This window comes from Crocuta crocuta, unplaced genomic scaffold (assembly GCF_008692635.1).
Source record: "Crocuta crocuta isolate KB4526 unplaced genomic scaffold, BGI_CrCroc_1.0 scaffold21, whole genome shotgun sequence".
Classification (NCBI taxonomy): domain Eukaryota; kingdom Metazoa; phylum Chordata; class Mammalia; order Carnivora; family Hyaenidae; genus Crocuta; species Crocuta crocuta.
Window position 1 is genome coordinate 501,186 of NW_027527938.1, and position 17,753 is coordinate 518,938.

Consider the following 17,753-nt stretch of genomic DNA (forward strand, 5'->3'; position numbering starts at 1 on the left):
TTAGGTTTGTAATATATTAAAATATGTTATATAACACATGGATTATATATTAATAATTTCAATAATAATGTAAAGGCTTTTGACTCGTGATTATGGCACATAGTGAATAGAAAAGAGGCAGTAAATATCCAGGTTAAAAGAGAGATTCCAATTATTTGGACCAGATAATGTTGGAGGCCGGCTCCAGCAGGTCCAGGAGTCCCTGAAGGATGGACGGTGTTGGCAAGAGAGAGGGAGGGAGAGCCTCAGATTCTTTCTGATCACCAGGCAGGCATCTCTGTCCTGTAGGTTTTGGTGTCTTTATTTAAAGGTCCAACGATAACATGAGATCAGAAAAAGGAATTTTTACAATGGAAAGCTCTTTCTGATAAGATACTTTGAAAAGTGTATAAGAACAGGTTTTTCGGAAATATTCTTGCAGAATTACTCCACTCATAGTGAGGTTGAGTAAATCTTACAACTAAGGAAATAATAGGATGTTCTTAGTGAAAAACAGGATGACATACATATTTGTTCTAAGTTAATAACGCTAGGATTAGTATATAGGCTAAGTTGTATATAGATAGGCTAGGAATCATTTTGTCTGGCTCTCAAGAGGATAAAAGTTTTTGGACTGGTTAATAAGTTGTTTGTGGAAACCTTTTTGACTTGATGCTGAATGTATAAACACCATGGAGGCCGTAAATGTGTTGGCCTTTGTTTTGGGTTATGTTTTAGCTACTCTTATCTATCCTCATCCCAGCCCCCAGTGTAAGGGAGGGTGTTTGCAGAAAGTAGGCCTTAGGGAAGGAACTGCCATACGTCACTAGTTAGAAAAGGTGTAAGTATTAACTTAAGTTCTACCCTTATCTATTCCTTAACTCTAAATTAGGCTCTTTGTCTTGGGGCCAGACTCAATTGTCTTTGATCTGTAAGGCCCATAGGAAGAGCCTTTTGACAATCATCCGCAAGTGCTTTCATCTAAAATCTCTTTGGAACAGGCAGGAATTTGCTTTTCCTTATGAGGTTTACTGTGTGTGAAATATCGGTCTGATTTGGAATATTGTGAGGCCTGGTCAATACCAGCAGGCTTATTTCCAACATGAGCCAGTAATAGCAGAAAGAGATACCAGTTTTCATTTCTCATGGCAGGAGCTGTGCAAACATTGCCGTTTCCTAGCTGTGACTGTCATCCAGAGAGGCTAGTGCGGCTCCCAGCAAGATAATCCATTCATGAATTTTGGAGAGTTAAAAAGAAGTCAAGTTGCCCCCAAGTAGCATCATCCTAGCTTCCACAATACTTCCACTTATCAAAGAAAATTAATCAGAGAATGAGGCTCTAAGAAAACTCCAAGAGACTGATAGTATGTTCCAGAAAGAGAAACTGGCATGTTGGCTACATGTTTGTTAAGCTGAGAAATCTACAGCCCCACTCCTGTGTTCCAGTGACTAGGGAAGAATGTGACAAGTAATTTTTAGGAGAATGTAACTTGTATCCCCTTTAGTGTGGAGGAAAATATTAACGCGGGGAGTGGTGTCCATTTAGAGGTAGGTATCTGGAAGTAGTTTGTAGCAGGGCAGTGTGAAAATACCATGGTGTAATAATGTGCCCAGGATGAAAACCATGCGAGGGCCAACTCCAGCAACATATGATCTTTAAAACTCAAGTGAAGGACTTCAACTTTTATTGTGAGTCCTCCTAAAGAAGTATAGTAATTTGGGGCACCTGGGTGGCTCAGTCGGTTAAGCATCCAACTTCGGCTCAGGTCATGATCTCATGGTTTGTGGGTTTGATCCCCACGTTGGGCTGTGTGCTCAGAGCCTGGAGCCTGTTTCAGATTCTGTATCTCCCTCTCTCTCTGACCCTCCCCTGCTCACGCTGTCTCTCTCTCTCCCTTTCAGAAATAAATAAAAAAATAAATAAATAAATAAATAAATGTATAGTAATTTTGAATTGAAAAGAAAACTTAGAGGCACTTAAGTTTGACTCAAGGAGTAGCTAAACTAGCAGGGTCTGATCATGCTATATGTTATGTGTTGAAATCACCTGTAAATCCATATCAACCATAAGGAGACAAAATACCTTTTCTCAAGAGCTTTCTCATGCCTGATTTTTCAGTTTCATAGCCATCAGGTGAGTAAGGCATTGTTTCATATCTCTCATGACCAAACTGTAAACCAGAGAATTTAAAGAATTTTCAGAGTCATACAGTAAGAATACATGAGTTTTCAATGCAGAATTATTGGTTATATCCACTTTTTAAAATATAAAATTGCCTCTTTCCTATTCTTTTATGTATGTTTATACATTATTTCTTCATTCATTTTTAGAATTTGGAGATCTAAAATGAACCATAAACTTCAAGATATAAAATTGTTTATTTTAATTTTCTTTTTTATTTCTTTTTTATAGAGATATAGTTTGCATGGCTTAAAATTCACTGTTCCAAAGCACAAAATTTAATTGTTTTCAGTATAGTCACAGAATTGTACAGCCAACACCACTAGATTATTTCAGAATATTTTCATCATCCCCAAAGAAACCATGTTTCTAAAGAAATCCATTAGCAACTGTATTTCCTACACCCACAACCAATGAAGCCACTAGTTTACTTATTTCTCTCTAGATTTGTCTATTTAGACATTTCATATAAATAAAATCATAAACGTGTGCCCTTTTGTGTCTGGTTTCGTTCACACTGCTTTTAAAGCTTCATCTAACGGGGCACCTGGGGACCTCAGTCAGCTGAGTGTCTGACTTCGGCTAGGTCATGGTCTCACAGTTCTTGAGTTCGAGCCCAGTGTCGGGCTCTGTGCTGACAGCTCAGAGCCTGGAGCCTGCTTCAGATTCTGTGCCCCCCCCCCCCGCCCCATCCCTGCTCATGCTCTGTCTCTCTCTGTCTCAAAAATTAATAAAACATTAAAAAATTAAAAAAAAACCCACTTCATCTAGGTTGTAACATGTAACAATACTCCATTGCTGTGATGACTGAATAATGTTCTGTTACAGGGATATAGGACTTTGTATTTCCTTGTTTGTCACTGATGGTCATCTGTGTTTTCCCACTTTTTGGCTATTATAAAAAATTCTGATTTGAACATTCAGGTACAAAGGTTTGTGCACATGAAAGCTTTCAATGTTTTGCATATATAGTTAGGAGTAGAATTGCTAGGTCATATGGCAATTCTATGTTTAACTATTTGAGGAATTGCCAAGCTGTTTTCTAAAGTGACTGTACCATTTTAAATCCTAACTAGCAAATTATGAGTGTTCCAAGTTCTCCCTATTGTCACTAACACTTGATATTGCCTTTTTAAATTAAGCCATGCCAGTGGGTATGAAGTGTTACCTCATTGTGGTTTTGATGTGCATTACCCTGATGACTAATGATATTGAGTGTATTTTCATGTGCTTATTGGTTCTGTGTGTATTTTTTTGGAGGAATACCTATTCAAATAATTTAACTATCAATTAATTGGGTTATTCAGATTTTCATTGTTGAGTTGTAAGAGTCTGTGGACTGTTTTTTCACTTTCTTGATCATCTCTGTTGAGATATAAAAGTTTTTAATTTTGATTGAGTCCAATTTATCTAATTTTTTATTACTTGTTTTCAGCTTCATATCTTATGGTTTTCACTTTTGTTTAGGCTTTTGATCAATTTGTTTTCACATCATACTCTCTGAAACTTCTTAAACTCTGTCCCTGTAATTTTATTTCTTGTTAAAGTTAACATGATGCATGATTTTGAATACAGTAAATTGAGCAAAATACAAATTCTTTTCTACAACCATAAGTAATCCTTCAGTGTTCTATCTATACTTCAATAAGTGGCATATATAATTTACATTTGTATGCACATGTATGTAAAGATGTATTATGTATCTATTTGTCAAATAATTCACTAGTATTATATTATTATTCTTGTCAAATAAGATATTTCGTACCTGTTAGGTCAAAAATACCAGTTTTTTTCAAGATCATGCCAATTTTTACTTTGCTTTTTTACTAGACTCTGACTATATGAAAAATATGTAAATATGACTATATATGACTAATATAACTAATACATATACTGTTTGAGAAATCTAATTCTTTTCTATTTTCTAATTGATCACTTTTTTATAAAATTATCACCAGTTTGCTCAGACCAAAATATTTGAAGTCATCTTTGATACACTTTTTTTTTACTCACACATGGAATCCATCAACAAATCCTGTTAACTCTATTTCAAAATGTGTTCAGAATCCACCCATTCCTGATATAGATTAACTCCACATCTATTAATTTCTCTGAAGCCTAATTATTATAAAAGCTTTCTAAATGTTCTTGCTGCCATTTTTCTGCTATTTATGCTCACACTCTATTCATGCTACAATATTCAGAGTGTTCCTTTGAAAAGAAGACAGGATTTGTCACTGATTTGATTGAATTCCACTTTTGGACTTCTGTCTTTTTTTTTTTCAGAATAAAACTGAAAGGCTTTATGTCGATCTAAGTGACTTATGTTAGCTGGGCTCTGCTCCTTCTCTAATCTCTTCTATTCCCGTTGTGCCTTCCCCACTCCATCTAGCTCCTCTTGCCTCTTTTTTTCCTCTTAATTTTGCCTTCTCAAATTCTTCATTGTTATTTACCAAAATATGGAGGAAAAACAGTGTGTATTTCACCACCTTGAATCTGCATTCTCAGGTTTTCGCTTTTCCATTTAAATCAAAATGCATTTATTGAAGCCAATTTTGGTTTTTACTCATATTGGATGAGAATGTCACCAAGAATATCATTAATCTTAACATCAGCACTGCAACTGTTAAGTACACATGTATATAAGAATTACTATTTTTAGCACATGGCAAGAGTCAAATTGTGATCTATTTACTGAATATTAAATGGCTTAATGTCTCTATTTTATTCGAATGCATCACTTATTTATATGACTATTTCTGTAATCACCTTAAAATAAAAGTTATATGTCTTAAAATTACACTTTTATAGTAACTTTTTCTCATGCTGTTGGAAAACAAATTCATCATTCATTTGATGAAACAATCAGGACTGAAGACTTTGTTGACAGATTACAGCTGGCAACTTGTGCATGGCATTCTATGGCTGTATATCTTTACTCAGGCCATTTGTATTTTGAGGCTGACTTTCTTCATATATAACATAAAGATAACAATATCTACTTCCAGTGCTATTGAAAGGGTCCAATTAGATCATGTATTTAAAATCTCTTCCACAAAACCTAGCACCCTATAGGCAATCAACAAATGACAATTACCCTTTTTTCCCTTTTTACAAATCTCTATCAAGTGTCATATTTTTAATTTCATTAATGTTGTTTTGTGCCTCTAAAATTAAAAAAAATATTTTATAAGTCTGTTATATTATCAATGTTATATTTTCTAACTATTGGTATAATGCCATGCTTTTCACAATGACTAGAAAAATTGTTTTTAAATATTTATGGGAGCAGGTTTAATTATCTTTTGGTCTAAATAGGGAATGGAGGAAAACAATAATCTTTTTGCTTGTAAAAACATGACACAGTCTTAATGAAGGTTGAGTGAAGCATTTGATTTAAGGAAATTACTTTCCCACATTAAGAAAGGTGTTTATATAACAACTTGACTATTAACTATCAAGCATGGCAATTTCATCACTCTACCAGCTGTTCACATTTAATATTTGCATAATAGAATGAATAGTTTCTATAGTTATTGGTCTAGATATTCATCTCTATTCCATGTGGACACACTTGTATCAAAATAATCACTTCTTTCATGAGCTTTCTGTTGGGTATAATTTACTTTTCTTTTGTAGTTATATGGTTATGAGGACATAAACTTTTCCATATAAGGAAGTCTATTGGGTATTATAAAAACATATTGAGTTTCATTCTATTGATACACAGAGTAAAGACTATTTGATTCAAGATTTAATAAATATTCAGCATAGTACAAAACAGCTTGTGCTTTATGTTTTGAATAAGGTGTTTATACCTCTAATAGCATGTTGGACATGCTAGATCCTTTGAAATGTTGAAATAGCAATCAAATACTTGTTTTCCCTGAAGTATTTTTCATCATTCATATTCCTATGTATTTAGTTTTGATATACATCTATAAATTGTAATGAAAAATAATATATTATTATAATTACTCCTCCGTATGACTTAATTAAAATAAGTTGTGAATATGTGTGTATGCATGTACATATATATGTATATGAATACATACATGAATTTTACACTTATTTTTATACCCATTTGAGCTATAAAACAGGAGGGTTTGAAAAGAATATGATTAAGTCGCCTGGGTGGCTCAGTCGGTTATGTGTCCAACTTCGGCTCAGGTCATGATCACACGGTTTGTGGGTTTGAGCCCGGCATCAGGCTCTGTGCTGATGGCTAGCTCAGAGCCTGGAGCCTGCTTCAGATTCTTTATCTCCCTCTCTCTCTGACCCTCCCCTGCTCACGCTGTCTCTCTCTCTGTCTCTCTGTCTCTCTGTCTCTCTGTCTCTCTCTCAGAAATAAATAAAAAACATTTAAAATTTTTTTGAATAAAAAAGAAAAGAATGTGATTTTTTTATTTCGCATTATATGGTACACTGGATGCTTAGAACAAATCTGTTAATTAAAATTTAATGCAATATGAATCTAAACATTTTTTTAATCACTGATACACTCAGAAAATAAGAGGCCAAAATGAGATGAAAGTGGAAGGCTTGGGAATTGATGAAATGTAAATGCCTATTTTACCCTGACTCCATCTATGAATCTTCATCATATAGAAGTAGCAGATTCATAGGTGACATGTGATAAAAAGTCTGGTATCTAGCTCAGAAAGAAGGCCCATAGCACATCCCAGTTTAAAGCAGAAACTCCAAAAAAGATATGCCTTAATTTTATAGGCGAAAAGAAGGCATTAGCAAGCAACTTGCTTACTTTTACCTTATATGGGCTTGAGGGGGATAATTCTGCATTAAGAATCCGTGATCATAAGCTGGCCCTCATACAAGGTGGTAGGATGGGGAATTCGCATAGACAATTTTAATTTACCATTATCTAGGCTAGTTTCTGTTTCCATTTGTTTGGCAGCCACAAAGGTAAACACTTTTGGAGTGTTAAAATTTCAACTCAGCTATAAACATTTCCATAAATTAATAATTCAGTGAAAAGTCATAACAACACAAAGAAGGAAGCATCATGAGACTAAGCCAAATAAACAATTGTGAGCAGAGAAAAAGCTAAAAATATTTCCAATATTAGAATTATGATAACAAAAGTGCTATATCATTTGTTATAAGAAACAAATAACAAAATTGTATATATGAGAAATATAAAGAGGTTGATAAAAATGACTAAGAAGTTTTTAAAGGTTAGAAATTTGAAAACATAAAAATTAATACAATTAAAAATTCAGTGAATGAGTTAAACCACACATTAGACCAAACTGAAGAGCTACCTGGTCAGTTATATATTAGATATGAATTAATTCACCAGAAATCAATTCAGATAAACAAAGACATAGTAAATGTGAAAGAGTAAGACATTAAACAATCAGAATAAAAAGATATAACTTTCATTTTTTTTTTTAGATTTCAGAGGGATGTCATGGAAATTTATGAAAGAGAAAATAGCCTAAGCATTATTAATTGAGATTTTTTTCTAGTATTGCTGAAGAAAAAAATCTCAGTTCTAAGAAGACTAAAAAAAAAAAAATGATGTACATGTAATCATGAAAATGAGTAACACAAAAACCAAAGAGAACCTCTTAAAAACAAAGACAAAAGAAGAATAGACTATTTGCAAACGCTTCCAATTAGATTGATACCTCATTTCTCAATAAAAGAAAATAGGAAGGCCTTAGCAGGTTTCAGTAGGCTGTACTCCTAGTTTTGATATTTTGTGAAATTGTGTTTTAAGAATGGGAAAGTGGGTGATGGACGTTGAGGAAGGCACTTGTTGAGATGAATACTGGGTGCTCCTTATCAGTCTAATACTAGCAGTTTCACCACTGGACAGGTGTTAGATAACACTAACCAGGAAGGTGTTAGAGAACAAGAGACATCACACTATCTAGTGATGTCCTGTCATAACTTAGATTTACCGGAGTCTTCCTATAAACTCACTACCATAGCCTGGCCTTCTAAATACCCAATAACTGTTCTAATTGCCATCTAGCAACAAAAGTAAGTCTTCCTTGTAGAATCCTCAAATTATTCTTATAATTTTTCAAGTATATATAATATAATATATCAAGCATTTAATCAAAAATTACTTAGAATAATGGAAAACAGGACCAAATTCCCTAATTTGAGAAATAAGGGGCTAGGGGAAGGACAAAAATCCCATAAGTGATTCATATGTTGGTGTTATCGGTAAGTTGAAAACAACACAGAAAATTTAAAGAGAAAGTGTAGAATTTTAAAAAAATCAAATAAAAATGTTAGAACTGAAAAATACAGTAACAAATGGAGAATTCAAATGATGGGATTAACAGCATGTTAGATATGGAAGAGGAGAAGATTAGTAAACTAAAAATAAATTACTAGAATATTTTATATAGAGGGAAAGCACCAGGTTACAGATGGGACACTTTCTACAATGGAATATTATTTCACTCTAAAATATCTCACATAATTTTATTAGACATCCAGAAGAGAAAGGATGCAAAAAGATACAAAAGCAATATATGAAAAGATGGTAAGTAAACATTTCCCAAATCAATTAAAACATCAAGTCACATATATAAGAAGCACAATTCAGGCAGGATTATTACAGGGAAAGCATCTTAGAAATATCAGAGAACTACCAAGAGAGCAAAGAATTGGGAAGGCAAAGGCAGGAACTGGAAAAGAAAAAACATACCTGGTGAGACTATAATTCAAATTGAGGGCATAATAAAGACGTTTTAGGGCCAAAAAATCTGAGAAAATAGCAAAAATACATGTTAAGACAGCAATGAATGAAATACAATAAATGCAATGAAGAAAATCAGTCTTGGTTTTTTGAAAACACTAATACCTTTGATAAAGACATAAGCAGAACTGATTTAGAAAGAAAATAAGACAGAGAGAGAGGGAGAGAGAGAATAGAGAAAATCCACACTGTCAATATTTTTTTTAAAAAGTATCACTACAAGTCCTACTAAAAATAAAGTTATAAGAAGATCTTATGAACAACTCTGTTGTCAATAAATTTGGAGAATTAAATGAAATCAACAAATTCCCAGATTAATCCTAGATGTATAAATAATTTGACAAAATTCAACATTTATGTATAATACAAGCTCTGCATTGAGAAGCAACAAATATTTTTTCTTAAGGGTCAACATATAGATATTTTTATTTTGTAGGCCACACAGTTTCAGTCACAACTACTCAATACAGAGATTATAGAATAAAATAGCTGAGAAAATAGGCAAATAGTCACAGTTATGTTCCAGCACAACTTTATTTATGAAAACTGGCCATGTTCGCTGGCCCTGCCCTAAATAAGTAAGAACTATAGGGAATTATGTTAATCAGATAAATGGTACCTGTTAAAAACATAGAACAAACACGAATTATTGAAAGCTTTCTTCTTTGAGATAATAAAACAGACAAGGAGACTCACTTTCACACCTCACCATGTAAACTATACGGGATACAGGAGGCTTACAACATGTGTTGTCCAGTTACAGTACCTATTAGACACATATGGTGATACCTGCTCAGATCAATTTAAAACAGAGTAAATATAAATAATGAAATTACTACCTTTATTACCAGTTAAAGCAAACTGAAGGATGTAGCTTAGTACAAGAGCCAAACGGTCCTACTAACCAAATCTTAGATTTATACAGATGTACCCAGCCAAGTTCATGCAGAGCTGATCAGGACCTTTACATACTTTACAACATAGATTAAGGAAAAAAATGTGTTCTTTGTAGGCAGTTGTGTACCTAAGAAGCTAAACTAGATACACATTATTATAATATATTTACAAAGAAGATAATTTATTATATCCCTATCTTAGCCAATTTGAGCTGTTGTAACAAAATACTACATACTGGATATTTTGTATATAAACAGAAATTTCTCCTCACATTTCTGGAGGCTAGAAGTCTAAGATTAGGGTGTCAGCATGACCAGGTTCTTCTGGTGAAGGCCCTCTTCTGATTTCCAGACTGTGAACTTTTTGCTTATGTTCACATGGTGAAAAGGACTATAGAGAGTTCTCTCTGGCCTATTTATTTATTTATTCATTTGTATATTATTTTTTAAATTTTATTTATTTTTAAATATAATTTATTGTTAATTAGCTAACATACAGTGGATACAGTGTGTTCTTGGTTTTGGAGGTATATTCCTATGATTCATCGCTTACATACAACACCCAGTGTTCATCCCAACAAATGCCCTCCTCAATACTTCATACCCATTTTCCCCTCCACCTCCTCTGTCAACCATCAGTTTGTTCTCTGTATTTAAGAGTCTCTTAGAGTTTGCTTCCATCTCTGTTTAAACTATTTTCCTCCTTCCTTCCCCCCCCCATGCTTTATATATACGATATAATACTATTTGGTAATGAGAAAGAATGAAATCCTGCAACAATGTGCATAGAACTGGAGGGTATTATGCTAAGGGAAATAACTCAGTCAGAGAAAGACAGAAATCCTGTTTTCACTCATATGTGTAACTTGAGACACAACAGAAGACCATCTTGCCTCTTTTATAAGGCACTATTCCCATTAATGAGAGCTCTATCCTAATGACCTATTCATCTTCCCGATAGCATCTGTAAATCTACAGTAATCAAGACATTATGGTATTGTCAAAAGAATATAGAGACATACCAATGGAACAGAATAGGGCCCAGAAATAAACCCATATAAACATAGTTTATGATCTTTGACAAAGGAGTGAAGGAATAGAGGTCGTCTTTTCACTACATTGTGCTACCATAGGACATGCATGCAAAAAAAGTAAATCTAGATATAACCTTACACTATTTACAAAAATTATCTCTAAACGATCATAAGGCTGAATAAAAAAAAAAACACACAAAACTATAAAACTCCTAGAAAACAACATAGAACAAAATCTAGATGACCTTGGGCATGCATATGCCTTTTTAGACACAATATCAAAGACATGATCTGCAAAAGAAAGAATTGATAAACTGGACTTCTTTAAAATTAAAAACTTCCACTCTGCAAAAGACTGTGTCAAAAGACAAGCCATAGACTAGAAGAAATATTTGCAAAACACATAACTGATAAAGAACTATTATCCAACATATGCAAAAACTATTAAAACTCAGGGTTCCTGGGTGGGTCTGTCAGTTAAGCAGTTAAGCATCTGACTCTTGATATAGGCTCTGGTCATGATCTCCTAGTCATGAAAGCAAGCCCCACATTGGGCCCCCGATCCACGCTAAGTGTGGCCTGCTTGGAATTCTCTCTCTCTGTCTCTCTTTCTCTCTCTCTCTCTCCCTGTCTCTCCTCAGCTATGCTCTGTCTCTCACTCTCTCCAAATAAACTTGAAAAAAGAAAATGTTAAAACTCAATGGTAAGAAACTAAACAATTACATTAAAAAATGGTCACGAAAACTCACCGATGAAAATATACAGGTGATAAACATATGAAAAGATCTTCATCATACATATAAGGGATCTGCAAATTAAAACAATGAGCAGAGAACCATCAACAAAAGTATTTTCTAAAAAAGCATTTTATATATCTTTTGTATATCTTTTATATCTGTTTATTACAGTTATATGTAACCAACAAATTAAGTAAAACATTAATATTTTAATACATTGTACTATATTTTTATGTTGTTCACTTATGAGAGCATGGTTATATATATGAGTGCAATATTAACTTATAGAAAACCTTTGGAAGTTAACTTTTGGAAAGTTGAAAGTTATAATGTTAACATTTTAAAATAAAGCAATAGAATGGTGAAATAGGCTTAGGAACTTAGTAGGAAAATTTATTGAAATCACTGGAGTATAATATCTTGGCAGAGTACCCAATTTTATACATTAATGGACTGTGCCCAAGTACTACACCTGTGCTTATTTGGCCAGAAGTTGTAGTCTTATTGTAAGTGTGTTGTTAAGCTTTATACCATGTCTTTCCCCTTTACAAAGGACTAAAATAACTAAATGCTGGATTTTCTTTTCCATATCAAAATTTTCACATCTGTCATTTTTTAAAGTAAAACAACCCCATAATCTATGCTTCTTAAATAAACTTGCATCCTCTCATTGATTTTGTTTAGCAAGTTATACATGTGACTTTATGTTCCATGATAGAAGCTTCTTATCTCCACAAACTTTTTAACAAGTCACAATATTATATCTAGCAAAATGGTGGGACAAATTATAATTTTATTGAGTATTTAAAAAATGTATTTGGTAGTATGAGATCTTCTGAAAATGTTGTATTAAAGTTAGCAAGGAGGAAATTGCTGTGTCAAACTTGAAAACTGGGATGCAATGCCTATTTTGCTTATAAATATACTTCCTCTTCATATATATGCCATAAAATCTAAATTCACAGATTACATTTATGAGATTTATTTTATATCATAGTTGCTGCACTTTCTACAATCTGTGAATTGAACTGTAAAACATCAATTGACTCCACAGTGTGAGCCAAATCATAGCTGGTAGAGTACAGTTGCGAATACTTAGTATGGCAGCGTCAAATGATACATATACACACAAGCACACACATACAAACTCTCTGTCTCTCTCTCTCTGTCTCTATGTCTCTGTCTCCCTCCCTCTCACAAACACATGAATACACCCACCATTTAATAACTTGAAACAGATATTGAACATTCAATAGGGATAGTGCCTTGTATATAGTATACAATATACAGATGGTTTTGGATTTAAATAGTGTACATTAGTAAACAGATATTTCTTCTTGTTAAATTTTGAATCTACATTTACAATAGTGACAATAGGAAATATTTAGAATGATATAAATTGAAGAAGACAACTCTGCAAATTCATAAGAAATATTTGGAATGAAGATCATTACTATATTTTGCTACATGAGGCTTTTATTAATATATGCTAAATACTATTATTTTTATGAAGTCCACACAATAATTGATTTTTAAAGAAAATAAATTCAGAATTCATTCTTATGTAGAAATCTTAGATAATTGTGTATGCTCTGATATATTTTTCTTATTAAAGTTACCTTCATACTTATTTCTTCATGGTCATTAAATTACAAAGAAGAAAAACAAATGGTAAAGATAAATAAATGCCCACTTATAGTGAAGTGAAAATGAAGAAAAACCCCTTCATGGGGATGTGAACAGACTTATTATTCTGAAATATGCATTTAAAAACAGAAGGTTTTTTATAAATTTGACTTTCATTGTATTATATTAATGCATGGTTTTGAAGAATAATATCTGTTTTAACTGAAATTAGTTTATGTTAAACAAAAAATTATATTTTATTTGTTCTCTAAACAGTAAGCATTAAGAGTATTGTCCAGAAAAGTGTTCATCTTTCTAAATGTCAAGTAACCCAAACACAATGCTCTCCAATTTAGATTCTAGATAAAATGTTTTGGTAAACTGAAGACATAGAGAATTAGAAATTGAAGGTTCTTTATAACATGAGTTTTGGTTTTAAAAATCTGGCTCCATAATTTTTTTAGTTTTGTAAAGTGGGGGAAATTCCCTTACCCCCCCCCTTTGGCTATCTGTTCATTTATACAGGATTATAATTATTCTATAATTTATAAAGATATTCTTGAGAATTAAATGCTTGTTATAGTGTCGTGTACATTTTGCATGTAATTAATTATATTAATATAATTCAAGAGTATAATTTTCATTATTAAGACCTTCAAAATATTTTTAATATTTTACATTTAACCCTTATTTCCTTGCCTGCATATTTTACAACATATTTCCCTTTCTTGCTTCTATGATAGAAGAGAAAAATATCCCTTTATTATTTCCCCAATCAGCCATCAAGTTTTTATTAACTAACCATATATGTATATAATGAGGTATTTTTTCTCTTCTACTTATGAATTGTAAGTAATAATTTAATTAATAATCATTTTGTAATTATGTGTAATTTAATTTGTAATGTTTTAATTTGCACACTAATGAAACTGTCATATTTTAAAATAAAAAGACAAATAAACAAACAAAATAAATCACAAAAAAACAGGTAGCCTTCACATGTAAACTAAGATTTAAAAAAAAAAGAAACACTTGGAGAAATCATGCTATGTTAAATGATCAAGTATTTCTTAGAGCCCAGAAAATCCAGAGGCCTTGAAGTAGCAAGAATTTCATTTTGAGAAATTTCATCACCATGAAGATAGTCAACCTAAATATTATGATAATGCATCAAATATTTTTATTATTGTTCCACTACTCAAAATTTGTCATTATTCCTAAGGTATATGTGGAACTCCAATTTCCACATTTATATATGGAAGTCTATTAATAATAATACCATTTCCTTGAATAAAAGAAGTTACACATCAACTCTAATGACTTGTTTATTTTCAAAGAATATAGCTTTCCTATTAATAGTACATATAAACATTCCATTTCCACATTTACACAGAAGAAAAAAATAATAATCTTCTATTATTTCCTTCAAACATTGGAAAATAAGAAGAGGGAATAAAACTGTAAAAATTACTGTCTCCTCATAACCTGAAGATGAAGACTGTCCAAACTCAAAATAACCTAAATAATAAAGAGGAAACATCAAATCCCAATGAACAATCTGTTTGCAGTTTTGAAACTCACTTGACCAGTCTGAGATAAAACACATGTACACTACACTGCTGTCTGAGCAGATGGTTTGGACAAAGAGTGAAGGCAGGTTCTCTGGGATGCCTGGGACATATGGGAGAAGATTGTTCTCTCTTCTGTGAGCACTTCCAGGACAGCAATGGGTGAAAACTGCCTTCTCCGGGGAGGAAGGAGAGGGCAGGTGCCATTTTTCTTCCCCATCTATCAGCACCAACTGACTTTAGTGAGCAGCAAGTCACCCACAGTGGAGGCCTGAGCTGCCTAAACCAAGTCCTGCCATTCTGTGTTCCGTAGGGGCTTCTTTACTAGAGCAAGTGTGCCTGAAAACCAGAGCAACAGGCTCCTTATCAATTATTACCCTTATTAGTCCCAAAAGACTAGCACAAACCACCTGAACACACCACATCTACTTACCGTAGAGTATTGCGAAGCTCCAGTCCTAGTGGAAATAGGATCAGGCCTCTTTTAACAAGCAGACCAGAGCACACCTAATTAAAACTCACCACTCACTGGACAAGGTCAAAACATTCTCCACTGTAGGCAAGGAGAAACTCTGCAAAGGACTGACCTGAGGGTAAGAGCAGCCAAAACATAGTAGCAGAGTTCACACAGCATACACAAGAAACCCTCCTGAAGCACCATGCCTTAGACAGTTTATGACCTCTTCTAAATAAAAGTATTACTGTCAGGAACAGGAAACATAACAGCCTTTCCTAACACAGAAGAGACAGAGACCTAGACAAAATCCAAGATGGACAAATTCATCCCAAAAGAAAAGAAAGAACAAGAAAAGGCCAGAGATCTAATCAAAACAGATATAAGTAATATACCTGATCTACAATTTAAAACAATAATCATAAGGATACTAGCTGGGCTTGTGAAAAGCATAGAAGTTACCAGAAAGCTCCTTACCACGGAGATAAAAGGCCTAAAGCTAGGCCAAAATTAAAAGTTCTATAACCAGAGATGCAAAACTGACTGGATGTAATTCCCACAAGGATGAAAGAATCAGAGGAATTAAGAAGTGATAAAATTATGGAAAATTATAAAGCTAAAAAGAAGAAAGAAAGAAAAGTATTGGATCATTAATTAGACTTAGGGACTGCAGCAACTCCATAAAGCATATTGAATATATGGGTCCAGTAAGATGAAAGAAAACAAATTTTTTTAGGAAACAAAATGCTTTCCTTCATTACCAAAAAGAAAAGCCCTGTATGAATCTACATTTTGTTACACGGATTCAAAGTTAATATTGAACTAAGAATATATTAAATCACCATAGATCCAGGATGGAAAAAAATTGAAAAAACTATACACTAATTTCTTATAAAAAAATCAGAATAGGATATTAGCATACTGTATCTGATGAAATCTTTTTGCCAAAATCTATAATGAACCATAAAAACACTGTAAGGTAAAACTTCACACTGAGTATACTTAGGCCAGCATTTGTGGTGTGTAGAACACACTCTTATGGGAATTATTACTTTAAATTCAGAACAGAAATAATCAAACTACTTCCCCAAATGAAAGCTTTTGAACTCAGACAACAATGAAAGGGATAAACAACTCAAAATAAAAACTAAATAATAAGGTGACTGAGGAGGAATTAAAATTTTATGAGGTATATTGGATAAAAGAGAAAGAATGAAGTGAGATGAAGAAACAGTTATACATTCCTGAAAACTAGGTAGGAAAGGAAAATAGACAAAGAAGGAAAAGCAGTTGTATAATTGATGTCCCTGGGAAAGGCTGGGAGGGGGAGCAAAAACTAACCAATAAAACAGAACTAATATCTGAAACTATATTCCATTAAAACTTTCCAGATATGAAAGACTTGAATCTTAACATTGAAAAGACCCAAGAGTCACTTGGAAATATTATCTTAGAACAGTCATCTACTGTATATATCCTAGGAAAGAAAGAAAATATTAGACTTTAAAGTAAAGGCAATCCGCAAGCACTTAGGCAAAAGTCAAATAACATACAAGAATAAAATAATTATAATGGCAGTATAAGGAATTCTGTCCCCATAAGACTTTCTTGAGAAATCTACCGCAGACTGCTCTTTATCCAACCAAGACAGTACCAGGAAAACGTTCACAAAAGGACTGTTGTGAGCACTTAATATTTATGTGTTAGTATATCTCAGACTAAATAAAAGATGGTGATGGGGATGTAAGACTAATGCACAAATGTGTATGCTATGACAAAATAATGTAACTAAAAAACAAGGATAATGGAGAGAAAAACAGGGAGTAAGATTAATTTCATTGTTTCTGTATAGGAAATAGGTGACATTTAAAGTCTACCATTTAAAAATAGATAAAATAGTTAAACACAAAACAGAGAACTTAGGGTCTTAAGGTACAATTACAGAGGTAACTGGAACACTGGAACAGAAATACAAACCTTCTTAAATATCTTTATTTTAATAAAAGAGAAAAAATACACATATGGTAAGGAAAGAAACAAAGCACATATACTACAGTATACATAATTATAAAATAGTATGACTGAGTGAAGAACAAATTTATCAATATATAAATATACATGAATTTCTGTAGGTCACAACTAAAAAATTGCTCTTTTAAGATACTTTTAATTGAGCTCACATAGCAAAATGTAACTGTAATCTGTATGAAAGAGGCAAAACTTTTTTAAAAAATTAGAAATGCTAAAATGAAAGAATGCCAAAAGCATACCTGAAAGATGAAAATAAGAAAAAAGTAAGACTAGAGAACTTGCTAATTTATAGGTACAGGTGGTCTTTAGTAGTATTAATAGTAGTAATAGTAGTAGTAGTGTTTATTTTTGAAAGAGAGAGAGACAGAGTGGAAGAGGGAGAGGGGCAGAGAGAGAGAGAGAGAGAGAGAGAGAGAGAGACAGATTCTGAAGCAGGCTCCAAGCTCTGAGCTGTCAGCACAGAGCCCAATGAAGGGCTCAAACTCATAAACCATGACATTGTGACCT